The sequence below is a fragment of the Nerophis ophidion genome, linkage group LG17 (assembly GCF_033978795.1).
Source record: "Nerophis ophidion isolate RoL-2023_Sa linkage group LG17, RoL_Noph_v1.0, whole genome shotgun sequence".
NCBI classification, from domain to species: domain Eukaryota; kingdom Metazoa; phylum Chordata; class Actinopteri; order Syngnathiformes; family Syngnathidae; genus Nerophis; species Nerophis ophidion.
Genome location: NC_084627.1, coordinates 45,977,512 through 45,995,138, shown reverse-complemented (window position 1 = coordinate 45,995,138; position 17,627 = coordinate 45,977,512). Strand labels below are relative to the sequence as shown.

Genomic DNA, 17,627 nt, shown 5'->3' with positions numbered 1-17,627 from the left:
GAGAGGCCCTTTCAAGCAGAGTAGTAGCTTAATATTTGACGCAGAGTGGAGCTATCAATCGCTGCTATGCTAAGTCGCTAACACAAGAGAAAACAAACAGATGGGATTAGTGATAAAGTCGCTTCAGGAAGAGATTTAGGTTCTCAAGAAAATTGGTGGATGAGTAAATAAAGCTGTAGTCACTCACCAAAGCACTGCATCACTCGGGAGTCGAGAAGTCGGCACTGCACCACCATATTTAAAAACTAAAAGTTTGATGCGCATTGTAGTTCGTCGTCAGAGAACTTCCCTAAACATGCAAGGTGAGCCAAAGATCCCTGTGCTTCGTCTTGTCAGGCGCACGGAAAAGCAAACGGCCGCAACAAAAGCACATCAAAAGACACTGGTATGGCGGTATTGTCTCAAATATATACCACTTATACGGGTATTATACTTAATACCGGTATACCGCGCAGCACTACACTGGACTAGCAAAGTTAGCATTAATTGTATCAGCTGATAATTTGCAAAATTATGCAGCCAACCCCACATCTCGCCTAGATTCATCTTGAATAAGTAAGAGTGTAAAATGATTGCATTAATTGCTATAAATTAATTAATCATATTTAGCGAGCTATATGTTTTGATCATGTTATTCAAATATTCAATCTTTCTTGTTATTGTTTCTGTATGTGATTTGATTTGCTATAGTTTTATCTCTGTCTAGCAGAGTGTGGTACAAAGATAATATGCATGCACACTAGACTTGGCGGGGTGATATCATGGCGGGGTAAAGTGAGTGGTATCAGTGGTTATAAATAGGTAGAGGGATAAGATGAATTATATATAAAACTACGGCGTAAAATGTCAGGAGTGTATTTATAATTCGAATGTTGTCTTGTTTTTAGCGTTTAGAAGACAATGCTTTTTTTGAGTAATGTGAATAACACTAATACACGATCAATGGCGAAATTTCAAAATTTTTGGGTGTGTTTTGACCCGAATTAAAGGGGAACTGCACTTATTGGGGGATGCTGGCCCATCATTCACAATCCCTATGCGATACAAGAACACCAATGTCTTTCTCTTTTTCGTGCATTCTAAATCATAGAAAAAAAACTAGCAGGAAGTGGCTAACAATGTAGGTAATGGGGATTACATTTTTTTCCGGTTATAAAGCCCTTTAAAACAATGTTTTATATTCCTATTGTAGACACCTCTGTCATATTTTTTTGTGTAAATATCAACCACTCTTTTCTAACAGACTACGGCCTGTAGAGTCAATGTACAAAAGTGAATGGCTTAAAACAGCAATCTGTTTATGCAAGTTTACATTGGGGTATGTTGTTTTTTAATAGTAAATTATGATAATGTTTCTTGTATTCATGTTAGCATTTACAGTGGGGCAAAACAGTATTTAGTCAGCCACCAATATGGATACATGGATGATACAGCAGAGGATTGGGAGAATGTCATGTGGTCAGATGAAACCAAAATAGAACTGTTTGGTATAAACTCAAGTCGTCGTGTTTGGAGGAAGAAGAATACTGAGTTGCATCCCAAGAACACCATAACTACTGTGAAGCATGGGGGTGGAAACATTATGCTTCGGGGCTGTTTTTCTGCTAAGGGGCAAGATGATTGATCCATGTTAAGGAAAGAATGAATGGGGCCATGTATCGTGAGATTTTGAGCCAAAACCTCCTTCCATCAGTGAGAGCTTTGAATGGTTGACCAAATACTTATTTTCCACCATAATTTACAAATAAATTCTTTAAAATTCCTACAATGTGAATTCCTGGATTATTTTTTCACATTCTGTCTCTCACAGTTGAAGTGTACCTATGATGAAAATTACAGACCTCTGTCATCATTTTAAGTGGGAGAATAAATATTTTTTTGCCCCACTGTAAGCTAGCCAGTCAGCCATGAGCGTACTTGCCCCGCTAGCTTATGGGCAGTATCACCGATAGTTTATCGAAGTGCAGTTCTCAATCACGGTTTTACGATAACTTTAATTGAAAACGGTAATACTAAAACCAGGAGGTTTTACAATGATTTATCAATAATACCGTTTATATTTCCATCCCTAGCCATATACTAAAATTGTTGAATCGACCACATGAGCTGTTAATGCAGGGATGTAGACAGCATCATGAGGAAAAGACTTAGGCTAAAAAAAATAAAGTCCCAAAAAAATTAAGAAATTGCAGTTGTAATATTTTAACAAAATAGCATAAGCCTAGTTTTGACTCTTGCATCTACGTTTGGGGCGTGGCAATAATTGACCAAAATAAACACTTGGGAAGAAATGTATTAAAGGCCTTATTTAAACGGGGATAGCAGGTCCATTCTATGTGTCATACTTGATCATTTCGCGATATCGCCATATTTTTGCTGAAAGGATTTAGTAGAGAACATCGACGATAAAGTTCGCAACTTTTGGTGCTGACAGAAAAGCCTTGCCTGTATCGGAAGTAGCAGACGATGTGCGCGTGACGTCACGGGTTGTGGAGCTCCTCACATCTGAGCATTGTTTACAATCATGGCCACCATTAGCGGGAGCAATTCGGACAGAGAAAGCGACAATTTCCCCATTAATTTGAGTGAGGGTGAAAGATTCGTGGATGAGGAAAGTGAGAGTGAAGGACTAGAAAAATACAAAGAAAAAAAGAAAAAAAAAACTTGAGGGCAGTGGGAGCGATTCAGATAGGGAAGATACAGTGAGAGGCGCCGTGGCAGCCGTGGGGGTGGCAGGACCACTCGGCCAGGCCCAACCGCAACAAGGGAGAGAGCCATACCGCTTTGAAACCGACGCTGACGGTGACGGTCAGGAGGACGCTGCTGATATTGATGCTGGAGTAGCACACAACATACAGTATATCGCCTTCAGAATACATATTGGTAAAAATAATCGCTGCATAATACACTGTACTTTGTGTGTGTGGTCCAACCCCACCATGTTCGCTTGACCTCTCTGTTCCATAGTAAAGCTTGACTGTCATCTTTCGGGAATGTAAACATTGAAACACCGGCTGTGTTTGTGTTGCTAAAGCTGGCCGTAATACACCGCTTCCCACCTACAGCTTTCTTCTTTGATGTCTCCATTGTTCATTGAACAAATTGCAAAAGATTAACCAACACAGATTTCGAGAATACTGTGGAATTTTGCGATGAAATCAGACGACTTAATAGCTGGGCACGATGCTGGCACAAAATGTCCTCTACAATCCGTGATGTTACACGCAGGCGTCATCATACCGAGACGTTTTCAGCAGGATTTTTCGGCGCGAAATTTAAAATTGCACTTTAGTAAACTAAACAAAACGTGTTGCAATGTTAAGATTTCATCATTGATATATAAACTATCAGACTGCGTGGTCGGTAGTAGTGGTTTTCAGTAGGCCTTTAAGTGCAAGTGTTTGAAAGAGAAATGTTGTATATTTTTAGTGTTTTAATCCTGCCTGCTTACATCAGGTTTAGGGACCACATATGGAAATTAGCTTCTTGGTAGAATCTGTTGTGTTTATGTTTCAATGCGCTCTGTACAGAAATGTTTATTAACATGCAATGATGTTTCCAAATAAAATTTGAGAAAAAACTGTATTATGCTGATAGTATATAATTGTACCATGAATTGATTACATGGACCCCGAGTTGAAAGTTGAAAAGCTTATTCGGGTGCTATCATTTTGTGGTCAATTGTACGGAATATGTACTGTACTGTGCAATCTACTAATAAAAGCTTTAATTAATCAATCAATCAAAAACAAATGTCTCCCTTACAGGATTGACTTAGTTTGTATAAACTCAATATGTGATCATCCCCCCAAAATCCTGATAGTGTGAAGTTGAATGATTCCATTTCTTGAGTCAACATTTGGACATAAGTTAGCAATTCAGTATGCAATATGGGGCAGATAAAGTTGTAACAAACTCTATGGCAAGATATAAAATGTGATATATTCATATGTATGTCCAAAAACTGTTTCTATAATGACAGCCTGACCTTTACACATTCATAAACACAAATTCACAACAGGAATTAATTCATGAGTCTCCTGCAAGTTTTGCTTTATTTTTTGACCTTTTTGAAATAAATCTGCAAACAAACTTTACCAACATTCTTTTTTCCTCACTCACAGTTTTGCCTCAAAAGAGCTGGAGAGTATGTCTACCTTTCTTTGTAGATCACCGGTGAATAAAAAGCTGGCAGCAAGCGGGTCACATTCGGCCCGGCCAGGACTTACAATGCGACGCTGAGAGTAAAACCTTGGACTTGCTTTATGCCAGGGGTGCCCACACTTTTTCTGCAGGCGAGCTACTTTTCAAATGACCGTGTCGAGGTGACCTCATTCTTACATATAATTTATATTTGTTTATCCACGAAGGAGACATTTTTGTTTAACAAGTTAAAGGTGTTTAATGATAATACAAGCATGTTTAACACATATCGATTCCTTTCTTTCATGAAGACAAGAATATAAGTTGGTGTATTACTTGATTCTGATGACTTGCATCGATTGGAATCAGACAGTAGTGATGATAACGTTCACATTTTCAAATGGAGGACGTTATTTCTGTCCAATACCACATTAAGGTGTTGCTTTTTGCCATCTTATTTGTCCAGTTTTTATACTCCTTTTTATACACTTCACAAGAAATACATTGGCGGCAAACTCCGTAGCTTGATAGATTGTGCACGCCAGCTTTCTGGGACTCTTATTTTGTTAGCGCAGGCAGGATGAAGCAGCGCTTTTATTGTGAAGACAGGAACTGTGCAGTCGTTTAATGAGTTTCGACAACAGGTACGGCGTGAGAGTCTGTTGGAATAAAAAGTGTTTCTCGCCTAACTGTCGGGCATTTTTTCTCAATCATGATCTCGCAGCAGCCAACGGGGCTGCTGTTTCTCATATATATATATATATATATATATATATATATATATATATATATACACACACACACACACACACACGCACACATACATATATACAGTACATATATATACATACATACATATATATGTACATATACACACATATATATATATAGACATACATATATACATATACATGTATACACATACATACACATATATATATATATATCCATATATATATACATACATACATATACATACATACGTATACATATATATACTTATGTATATATACATACATATACATATACATACATAGATAACATACATATACATACACATATATATATACACATATATACATAAACACATATATATACACACACATGTATACACACATATATATATACACATATATATATACATATATATATATACAAACATATATATATATATATATATATATATACATACATATATATATACATACATACATATATAATATACATACATACATATGTACATACGTATACATATATATACATACATACATAACATACATATACATACACATATATATACACATATACATATATACATAAACACATATATATACACACACATGTATACATATATATATACACACAAACACATGTATACATACATATATATATATACACACCGATATATATATATATATATATACACACAGATATATATATATACATATATATATACACATACATATATACATATACATATACATATATATATAGATTTACATATATACATACACATACATAAATATATATATATATATACACACACACACATATATATGTATATATATATATATATATATATATATATATATATATATATATATATATATATATATATATATATATATACCGCCACAGCGGGCCTTTTAAATATCTCCCTAATTCTGAGGTCTCAGGGTTGGCAAATATGATGTTTTGGCAAGATGACAACTCCTAGGTGTTCATTAAAGCTCGGTAGTGTCCAGCACGCCCTGCGACCCCAATAAAGGGACAAGCGGTAAAAAATGAATGGATGGATAGTTGTTATTTATTTCAGTTGTTAATCAACACTTGTTCATTCAGGCTTACCATCATAAATAAAAACGAGTGGTGTATACAGTAAGACAAACTATCTGTAAGTTTAAAGGAGTTAGTATGAGTAATATTATTGTTATTATTATTATTATTTCAACAAGTTAGTTGGACTCAACCCGGTTAGCATCAACAGCTTCATTAACTTGGTGACTTTTAACTCCCTGCACGGCGAGGTAAAATGTGAAATATGTGAGCAGAGTGAGTTTCACCTCTGATTTAGTGGATTATGTCTTCAAATGAGGGAGAAGAGCCGTCAAAGTCTGTAAATGCTCGGCGCCATCTCTACGGCGCCATGTTGTTGACATCCGCTCTATGCTGTCGGCCACTTTCTCCTTTAATGCGCATGCGCTCGGCGACTACCTAATTTAGGCGCATGCGCACGGGATATGTTTGGCTTTTTGAGGTTGGTTCTTAAATCAATGTTTTGACGGCACATTTCAAAAATACTCTCTAAAAAAAATAAAATACATAAAACAAAGTGGATTAAAAAGAGCAAACATGTCAAACTATCCATCCATTTTTCTACCGCTTATTCCCTTTCGGGGTCGCGGGGGGCGCTGGCGCCTATCTCAGCTACAATCGGGCGGAAGGCGGGGTACACCCTGGACAAGTTGCCACATCATCACAGGGCCGACACAGATAGACAACATTCACACTCACATTCACACACTAGGGCCAATTTAGTGTTGCCAATCAACCTATCCCCAGGTGCATGTCTTTGGTGGTGGGAGGGGCCTATCCCCAGGTGCATGTCTTTGGAGGTGGGAGGGGCCTATCCCCAGGTGCATGTCTTTGGAGGTGGGAGGAAGCCGGAGTGCCCGGAGGGAACCCACGCAGTCACGGGAAGAACATGCAAACTCCACACAGAAAGATCTGGGATTGAACCCAGGACTACTCAGGACCTTCGTATTGTGAGGCAGATGCACTAACCCCTCTTCCACCGTGCTCGATATTCGATATATATCTGGATATATTTTCAGGTAAAAATATACATATATAGATATAACTTTTTGTCAATGGCACCTATATTAACCCACTTAGTCAAGATGGGTATTAGCAGCACAGAAAATAAACAGAATTACATACCATAAACAAAACAGAAAAACAAAGAATGCATACATAAAATAGAAACACATTATTTCTACATCAAATAAATGACATAGCTGTTTATTGCTATGTTGTCTATTACCATTGTTGGTGTATTCATTCTTCCGACATCGATACAAAGCCTTTTGACGGCAGGTGCGGCGCGAGAGTCTGTTGAAATAAAAAGTTTCTCGCCTTCCTGTCGGTCGTTTTTTCTTAATAATGATCTGGCAGCAGCCAGCGTCATCTCACAAGACCCTCGGGTGCCGTGAATGTCAATCAAGTGACGTCATAGTGAAGATTGATGATCGGTAATTTTTAGGTCTATTTTTTTTAGTGGCTGGCGATCAGCTGACACGCCCTTCGCCATCGACCGGTTGCTCGCGATCTACACAATAGGCCTAAAGACAAAAAAAAAATCGATAAACTATTGAATTGGTTTGGAAATTTTTAAATACAGAAATGCTGCTTTAATTTTTCAGTGTGTGGCCCTTAAAGGAATACGTTTAGACACTAAATTGTTCAAAATGAATTAAGTCATCATAATATTCATAACGAAAAAATTCCGGTTGTATTTTTCCTCTCTCAATACAGGTTGAAGTTGTCATAAATATACATTCTTTGGCCCTGTTGTGTTGAAGAGAAAATTAGGTTTTTCATGTCATTGTTCCATCTTTTAAAGCACATTTCCACACAAGGTCAATTCCACACAAGCTGTATTCACTACAAAAAAAAAAACAGAAAGGATTGCATTTAAGTGTACTAAAAGTGGATTGCCTGTCCTTCTTTTTCAGACTCATATTGTGTATTAGTATTTTTTTTTTTGTATAGAATCTATCTCTTACGTCAGAGACGAGGCGCCTCTTTGACAAATTTATTCCAATCCATTAATGCAAACTTAAACACTGCTTGGCATGACTTTCGGAGCCAAATCTTTTCCTCATATTTGCGTTTTCAGCACTGTTGTTTTTTGTTCCTTCGACCGGCCTAACTGGTAGATTATTGATTATGTTTTTTCAATGGGGGTACATTTAATAAAACAGAATTAACTGCTTCAAATAATACACATCTTTATTTATTGTCATGATATAACAGTGCTGCTGTGGTTGTATGTTTTGACTGGGATGACAATAAACATTTTGTACATGTGCAGATCTTTTTTCCAGTGGTTAACAATCTGTAAAAACATATTTAAAAAAAAACTAGTTGAGGCAATTGCGTTTGAATGCTCCAATGTTAAAGTTGGCCTGAAATGCTGACAGAATGTAGTATGAATGTAAGAATAGTCTGAATGTTGAAGAGTTGGAATTTCCAGGAAAACCCGAATTTGGTTTGGAACTTGGGAAAGTGTTAGTTTGAATGTCTGGGATGAGTGGCATGTGTTGACGTTGGAATGGTTTGAATAGGTTGGAAAATGTGGAAATGGTGGAAGATTGAAAAATGGCCAATTCATTTAGGGAAAATGTCACAAAAAACTGGGAATTCTAGGAAATTTGGGAAATCTTTTAGAATTGTTTAAAGGCCTACTGAAACCCACTACTACCCACCACGCAGTCTGACAGTTTATATATCAATGATGAAATATTAACATTTTCATCGCCGTGTGGCTGAATCTTTTGCAATTTTTTCAATTAATAACGGAGACGTCAAAGAAGAAAGATGTAGGTGGGAAGCGGCGTATTGCGGCCAACTTTAACAACACAAACACAGCCGGTCTTTCCTTGTTTTCTTGTTTACATTCCACAAAGATGACGGTGAAGCTTTACAATGGAACAGAGCGGTCAAGCGAACATGATTCCCTACCACATGTCAACCGGCAGGTTTCGGTGATAGAATGGTGGTAATAAGTCGGCTCTTACCGTAGACATGAGCAGAGATCTTTCCTCCTGCACCTGTCAAAAAGGCAGCTGCATCCTCCGACCGGCCGCCCCCGACCGTTGGATGCTTCTACCGTGGAGGACGGGAAAAAAAAAAAATCTCAGCCCGGCCCCACTGGCTGGCTTTGCCTCGTAGAGAAACGTGGCTTCCCTCGGAGACACTGGCGGTCACATCCCTCTGACTTTCAGGTACGACCATATAACCTCACTAAAACACTAATAACACAATAAGCAGTTAAGGGATTTCCCAGAATTATCCTAGTAAATTTGTCTAATAACATCTGAATCGCTCTGCCGACTAGTTTTTTTTTTTTTAGTCCTTCACTCTCACTTCCGTCCTCTCCAAGGTTCTCATAGTCATTGTCACCGACGTCCCACTGGGTGTCAGTTTTCCTTGCCCTTATGTGGGCCTACCGAGGATGTCGTAGTGGTTTGTGCAGCCCTTTGAGACACTAGTGATTTAGGGCTATATAAGTAAACATTGATTGATTGATTGGTTGACTTTCCTCATCCACGAATCTTTCACCCTCGCTCAAATTAATGGGGAAATCGTCGCTTTCTCGGTCCGAATCGCTCTAGCTGCCGGTGGCCATGATTGTAAACAATGTGCGGATATGAGGAGCTCCACAACCCGTGACGTCACGCGCACATCGTCTGCTACTTCCGGTACAGGCAAGGCTTTTTTATTAGCCACCAAAAGTTGCGAACTTTATCATCAATGTTCTCTACTAAATCCTTTCAGCAACAACACTTGTAGACATTAAAGATGCAATTTTTCCAAGAAAACTAGACATTTTATGTCGACCAAATGTCGCTTTTTAGTAGTAATAATGACACGGCGGACAGGGAGCGAGTTAGTCGAGATATTTTGTGATTAAACCACTGACTGTTTTTTTGCTATTTCTTTGGAATAGAACAGGGGTGCCCATTACGTCGATCGCGAGCTACCAGTCGACCACGGGGGGGTGTGTCAGTCGATCTCGAGCCAGGCTTTTAAAAAAAATAGACCTAAAAATTAGTGATCATCAATCTTCACCAAGACGTCACTTAAATGACATTCACGGTACCGGAGGGTCTTGTGAGATGACGCTGGCTGCTGCAAGATCATTATTATGAAAATATGACCGAGAGGAAGGCGAGAAACACTTTTTATTTCAACAGACTCTCGCGCCGTACCTTCCGTCAAAACTCTAAAGGCCGACTGCACATTTCCTATCTTCACAATAAAAGCCCTGCTTCATGCTGCCTGCGCTAACAAAATAAGAGTCTCGGAAAACTGGCGTGCACAAGCGATCCCTCAGAAAGCTGGCGTGCACATCACTTGTGCACGCCAGCTTTCCGAGACTCTTATTTTGTTAGCGCAGGCAGCATGAAGCAGGGCTTTTATTGTGAAGATAGGAAATGTGCAGTCGACCTTTAGAGTTTTGACGGAAGGGACGGCGCGAAAGTCTGTTGAAATAAAAAGTGTTTCTCGCCTTCCTCTCTGTCATTTTTTCATAATAATGAACTGGCAGCAGCCAGCGTCATCTCACAAGACCCTCGGGTGCCGTGAATGTCAATCAAGCAAGCTACGGAATTTGCCGCCAATGTTTTTCTTGTAAAGTGTATGGAAGCTGGATGAATTAGATGCCAAAAAACAACCACTTTCATGTGGTATTGTACAGAAAGGACAACTTTTTTTCTCCTCCATTTGAAAATGTGGGCGTTATCATCATTACGGTCTGATTCCAATCAATGCAAGTCATCAGAATCAGGTAATACACCAACTTATATTCTTGTCTTCGTGAAAGAAAGACATCTATATGTGTTACACATGCTTGTATTATCATTAAACACATTTAACTTGTTTACAAAAACGTCTCTTTCATAAATAAATAAATATAAATGATATATATAAATGAGGTAGATCCCCTCGAGTTGGTCAATTGAAAAGTAGCTCGCCTGCAGAAAAAGTGTGGGCACCCCTGGAATAGAACATCAGATTATTATTGCTATTTGAATAGCTGCAATATTTTCTCGGCAACATTTGACACCGTGAAGAAATAAGTGGTGTGAGAATGCATTTAAAATAAAGACATATTGGATTCACTTTCTTTTTAAGATGGTATCTAGTCAGTAAACACCCGAGCTAAAATGAAAACCCACCGGTGTGACGTTCTTGCCCCTGTCATCCATATTAGTTCAGGATTTATTTGATCAGAAAAACACATTCCTAGCACAATTTTAATATTTACAGAAGGTTATTGACTGACAAATGTTATCTCTCCGAGCCAGCAGCAGCAGCTGTTGGCAGCAGCTTGAGCTGCACACGTTCAAAAATGATCCTTGTGGTTCCGAATGTGATCTGGGGTTTAAACCGTTAAACCTTTATTAACTGTCGAGGCCATTGTCGTTTGTGTAGAACCTAGAACTGCAATCTTTAAAGTCTTGTAATTTATGTTTTTTTTAGCACAATAGGGATGCAAGTGTAACAGTATGCACCAAATTCTGGGTCCCAATACGCAAGACTCCTGAAGGGACCATCCAAACCCAACATTTCCACCCCATATACAAACACTTGGTATGTTTACGGCAGGGGTGTCCAAAGTGCGGCCCGGGGGCCATTTGCGGCCCACAGGTATTTTTTTTTAACGGCCCCACGGCACATTGTAAAAATACTATTAAAAAAACAAACAAACATAGCATAAAAAGTGTCAACAGGTGAAATGTAACAAGAAAATGTTGCAATGTTGACTCTAATAACACAAAGCTGCCATGCAGGCTGTTTCTTTCTTTAAAAAATAATAATGAATCAAAATCAATGACATTATAAATTATTGACCTATTCAAGGCTCCAATAACGTCACATTAATTATTCCACTTTGAGATATTCTTTGGGGAAAATGTTGCATATTTTGTGTTTGTTATGTAAAAAAGTAAGCTGTTTTTTTTATTTATTTTTTTTAAAAGGGCGTAAAACAAACAAACAAAAAACATAAACAACAATAAAACTTATAATCTGAAGTCGATCTGGAGGTGATTGTGTTAAAAGTAGGGGTGGGCAAATTAATGCGTTAATTACGAGTTAACTCATCAATCTATTAAGGCCGACAATTATTTTATCGCACATTTGCATATGTTGTTTACATGCTTTTATTTTGTTAACGCCTTTTCTTATAAAGATGGCGTCGCCCGGACGGGCTTCGGCGTGGAGGGGCTCTTGGTAAAGATGGAACATTTGGCGAAAATACCGGACAATTCTGCAAATGTCATGGCTGGCTTACAGCGTGGTCACTCCGGGATCACTTACGACCGCCAGACAATTCTGAATGTGGATGGATCGGGCCGTTTTGGACTGAATAACGCGTGCTTGCTAGACCGGCTAGCTAGCATGGGAATACTTTGCCGTCTACATCCAGCGGCCTGTGAAGCAGCGGAGTATATGTGTTGTCTGTCTATTTATGAATAATGCAGACCAGGAGTGTTGGCTGAGTTCTTAACGTTTACTTTCAGAGCGTGCATATAAATGATAAATGGGTTGTACTTGTATAGCGCTTTTCTACCTTCAAGGTACTCAAAGCGCTTTGACACTACTTCCACATTTACCCATTCACACACACATTCACACACTGATGGAAGAAGCTGCCATGCAAGGCGCCAACCAGCACCCATCAGGAGCAAGGGTGAAGTGTCTTGCTCAGGACACAACGGACGTGACGAGGTTGGTACTAGGTGGGAATTGAACCAGGGATGCTCGGGTTGCGCACGGCCACTCTCCCCACTGCGCCACGCCGTCCCAACATACAAGATGCCGTCACTCATGCTCGTCACTCCTGTTGCATGCTGGGTAGGGTAGTTCTTTTTTTCCCTGGCTCATACCATCACAATATAGTACCATGTATATGCATTCAGTGTATCAAAGCACCAAGCAAAATTCCCATCATATCAATTCCTAGATATGGTCATAATTATTTTAAGTGCACTACGCAGAATAAACACAACATTATTAATATTGCTACTACGGATAATTTGATCAAAAATTCCCTAAAACAGCCCACTACCTATAATATAGGTTTTTTAAACATAAGACCCTGATAAAAAAAATATTTCTGCTGTTACCTCAGAAATTGCCTGTTCAGATGTTATGATTGTGGCTCAGAGATTTGTATGTAGATTATATTTATTTTCCATAACAAACAGGATAACTTAAATACCCTGGCAGTGGCAATAAGCTTAAATGTTTGTATTTACATTTTTTGAGTTGATTTTCATAAAATATGCTATTTACCTGCTACTGTTTAACAAGGACTGATTTAAATTGTGTTTGCACAACAAATGTTTTGGCGCTTTTGTTCATGTGGGAGAATATTCCAATAAAGGTGCACTACACACTACTTTTGAATTCATTGTTGGGCTTTGTAATGCAGTTAATCGCGATTAATCAGAGAAAAAGTGCGATTAACTTCGATTTAAATTTTTAATCGTTGCCCAGCCCTAGTTAAAAGTAAACAGTTAATAAAATGTATGATTTATTTTTTAACACTTTAATGCAGGGGTCGGGAACCTTTTTGGCTGAGAGAGCCATTAAAGCCAAGTATTTCAAAATGTATTTCCATGAGAGCCATATAACATTTTTTAACACTGAATACAACTAAATGCGTGCATTTTTAAGACATTTTTAGAGTATAATAAGTCCCTTATTATTTTTAACAACATTGTTATTCTAAGGGTGTGATAGAAAACGGATGGTTGGATTAAAATGCATGAAAATGTTTTATAATTTGAACGTTATTTTTAACACTGTGATTACCAGCTAAATTATTAATTACTTATCGTGTTAAGCAATGTCAGCTAAGATTTATACGAGAGCCAGATGCAGTCATCAAAAGAGCCACATCTGGCTCTAGAGCCATAGGTTCCCTACCCCTGCTTTAATGAGTAGGACACTTTTGGATCCCCAATAATTGTTGTGTAATTTGTTTTTCAGTGTCAATGCTAAAAAAAAAAAAAATAATAATGAAATAAAATCTATGTTGTCATGAGTTATTGACCTTTTTAAGGCTCCAATTATTATATAATTTCAAATATTCCACTTGAAAATTTTATTAGGTGAAAATTTTACATATTTTGTGTTTTTTTCCCCATAACAAAACAGGGTTTTCCTTGACAAAAAGAGCATACAACTTAAATCTTTAATAACGTTAACGTTAACGTTATGGCTAACCATGATGCGTGCAGTTTATCAAAGCAACAAACAAACAATCGGAAAATCCCCGTTACTGAGGAGGCTAACCATGATGCGTGCAGTTTATCAAAGCAACAATCAAACAATCGGAAAATTCCTGTCGTATCAATTCCTAGATATGGTCGTAACTATACTAAATGCACTGGGCATAATAAACACAACATTATTAATATTGCTACTACGAATAATTTGATCAAAAACTCCCTAAAACAGCCCACTACCTATAATATAGGTTTTTTAAACATAAGATCATTGTCTCCCAAAACGTTGTTAGTTAATGATATTATCAGAGACAACAATCTTAACGTCATCGGTCTCAGCGAAACCTGGCTTAAACCAAACGACTTTTTTGCGCTAAATGAGGCATGTCCTCCTAACTTTACACATGCGCATATTGCCCGTCCGCTCAAAAGGGGTGGGGGGGTCGCACTAATATACAACAAAAACTTTAACCTTAGTCCTAACATAAATAATAAATATAAATCGTTTGAGGTGCTTACTATGAGGTCTGTCACACCGCTGCCTCTACACCTGGCTGTTATCTACCGCCCCCCAGGGCCCTATTCGGACTTTATTAATGAATTCTCAGAGTTCGTTGCTGATCTAGTGACACACGCCGATAATATAATCATAATGGGGGACTTTAATATCCATATGAATACCCCATCGGACCCACCGTGCGTAGCGCTCCAGACTGTAATTGATAGCTGTGGTCTCACACAAATAATAAATGAACCCACGCATCGCAACGGTAATACGATAGACCTAGTGCTTGTCAGGGGCATCACCGTTTCCAAAGTTACGATACTCCCGTGTACTAAAGTATTGTCCGATCATTACCTTATAAAATTCGAGGTTCAGATGCATGTTCGTCAAACTAATATTAATAATAACTGCTATAGCAGCCGCAACATTAATACAGCCACAACGACAACTCTTGCTGACCTACTGCCCTCGGTAATGGCACCATTCCCAAAGTATGTGGGCTCTATTGATAACCTCACTAACAACTTTAACGACGCCCTGCGCGAAACCATTGATAACATAGCACCTGCAAAGTTAAAAAAGGCTCCAAAAAAGCGCACCCCGTGGTTTACAGAAGAAACTAGAGCTCAGAAATTATTATGCAGAAAGCTGGAACGCAAATGGCGCACGACTAAACTTGAGGTGCACCATCAAGCATTTAGTGATGGTTTAATAACTTATAAACGCATGCTTACCTTAGCTAAAGCTAAATATTACTCAAATCTCATCCACCGTAATAAAAACGATCCTAAATTTTTGTTTAGTACGGTAGCATCGCTAACCCAACAAGGGACTCCTTCCAGTAGCTTAACCCACTCAGCTGATGACTTTATGCAATTCTTTAGTAAGAAAATTGAAGTCATTAGAAAGGAGATTAAAGACAATGCGTCCCAGCTACAACGGAGTTCTATTAACACTGACACGATTGTATATACGGCGGATACTGCCCTCCAAAATAGTTTCTCTCGTTTTGAGGAAATAACATTAGAGGAATTGTTACAACGTGTAAATGGAATAAAACAGACAACATGTTTACTTGACCCTCTTCCTGGGAAACTGATCAAGGAACTCTTTGTATTATTAGGTCCATCAGTGCTAAATATTATAAACTTATCACTCTCCTCGGGCACTGTTCCCCTAGCATTCAAAAAAGCGGTTATTCATCCTCTTCTTAAAAGACCTAACCTCGATCCTGACCTCATGGTAAATTACCGACCGGTGTCTCACCTGCCCTTTATTTCAAAAATCCTTGAAAAAATTGTTGCGGAACAGTTAAATGAACACTTAGCGTCTAACAATCTATGTGAAACCTTTCAATCCGGTTTCAGGGCAAATCACTCCACGGAGACAGCCCTCGCAAAAATGACTAATGATCTATTGCTAACGATGGATTCTGATGCGTCATCTATGTTGCTGCTCCTCGATCTTAGCGCTGCTTTCGATACCGTCGATCATAATATTTTATTAGAACGTATCAAAACACGAATTGGTATGTCAGACTTAGCCCTGTCTTGGTTTAACTCTTATCTTACTGATAGGATGCAGTGTGTCTCCCATAACAATGTGACCTCGGACTACGTTAAGGTAACGTGTGGAGTTCCCCAGGGTTCGGTCCTTGGCCCTGCAGTCTTCAGCATCTACATGCTGCCGCTAGGTGACATCATACGCAAATACGGTGTTAGCTTTCACTGTTATGCTGATGACACCCAACTCTACATGCCCCTAAAGCTGACCAACACGCCGGATTGTAGTCAGCTGGAGGCGTGTCTTAATGAAATTAAACAATGGATGTCCGCTAACTTTTTGCAACTCAACGCCAAAAAAACGGAAATGCTGATTATCGGTCCTGCTAGACACCGAACTCTATTTAATAATACAACTCTAACATTTGACAACCAAACAATTAAACAAGGCGACACGGTAAAGAATCTGGGTATTATCTTCGACCCAACTCTCTCCTTTGAGGCACACATTAAAAGCGTTACTAAAACGGCCTTCTTTCATCTCCGTAACATCGCTAAAATTCGCTCCATTCTGTCCACTAAAGACGCTGAGATCATTATCCATGCGTTTGTTACGTCTCGCCTCGACTACTGTAACGTATTATTTTCGGGTCTCCCCATGTCTAGCATTAAAAGATTACAGTTGGTACAAAATGCAGCTGCTAGACTTTTGACAAGAACAAGAAAGTTTGATCACATTACGCCTGTACTGGCTCACCTGCACTGGCTTCCTGTGCACTTAAGATGTGACTTTAAGGTTTTACTACTTACGTATAAAATACTACACGGTCTAGCTCCATCTTATCTTGCCGATTGTATTGTACCATATGTCCCGGCAAGAAATCTGCGTTCAAAGGATTCCGGCTTATTAGTGATTCCCAAAGCCCAAAAAAAGTCTGCGGGCTATAGAGCATTTTCCGTTCGGGCTCCAGTACTCTGGAATGCCCTCCCGGTAACAGTTCGCGATGCCACCTCAGTAGAAGCATTTAAGTCTCACCTTAAAACTCATTTGTATACTCTAGCCTTTAAATAGACTCCCTTTTTAGACCAGTTGATCTGCCGTTTCTTTTCTTTTTCTTCTATGTCCCACTCTCCCGTGTGGAGGGGGTCCGGTCCGATCCGGTGGCCATGTACTGCTTGCCTGTGTATCGGCTGGGGACATCTCTGCGCTGCTGGTCCGCCTACGCTTGGGATGGTTTCCTGCTGGCTCCGCTGTGAACGGGACTCTCGCTGCTGTGTCTTGGATCCTCTTTGGACTGGACTCTCGCGACTGTGTTGTATCCATTGTGGATTGAACTTTCACAGTACCATGTTAGATCCGCTCGACATCCATTGCTTTCCTCCTCTCTAAGGTTCTCATAGTCATCATTGTCACCGACGTCCCACTGGGTCATTATTGTCACCAATGTCCCACTG

The 17,627-nt window shown here is 39.0% G+C and overlaps 1 protein-coding gene across 3 annotated transcripts in view; it reads right to left on the bottom strand.

Moving 5' to 3' along the window:
- Positions 1-6,361, bottom strand: part of LOC133536493 (transmembrane protein 230-like) — a 33,306-nt gene extending 26,945 nt beyond the window's left edge. For 2 of the 3 annotated variants that reach the window (XM_061877064.1, XM_061877065.1), the window contains exon 1: positions 6,207-6,361. The gene's annotated coding sequence lies outside the window, so the exon portion shown is untranslated. Of the gene's footprint in view, positions 1-2,445; positions 2,562-6,206 lie in introns of those variants that run through there. The other variant, XM_061877066.1, reaches the window with a different exon arrangement.
- Between the last annotated feature and the right edge of the window lie 11,266 nt (positions 6,362-17,627).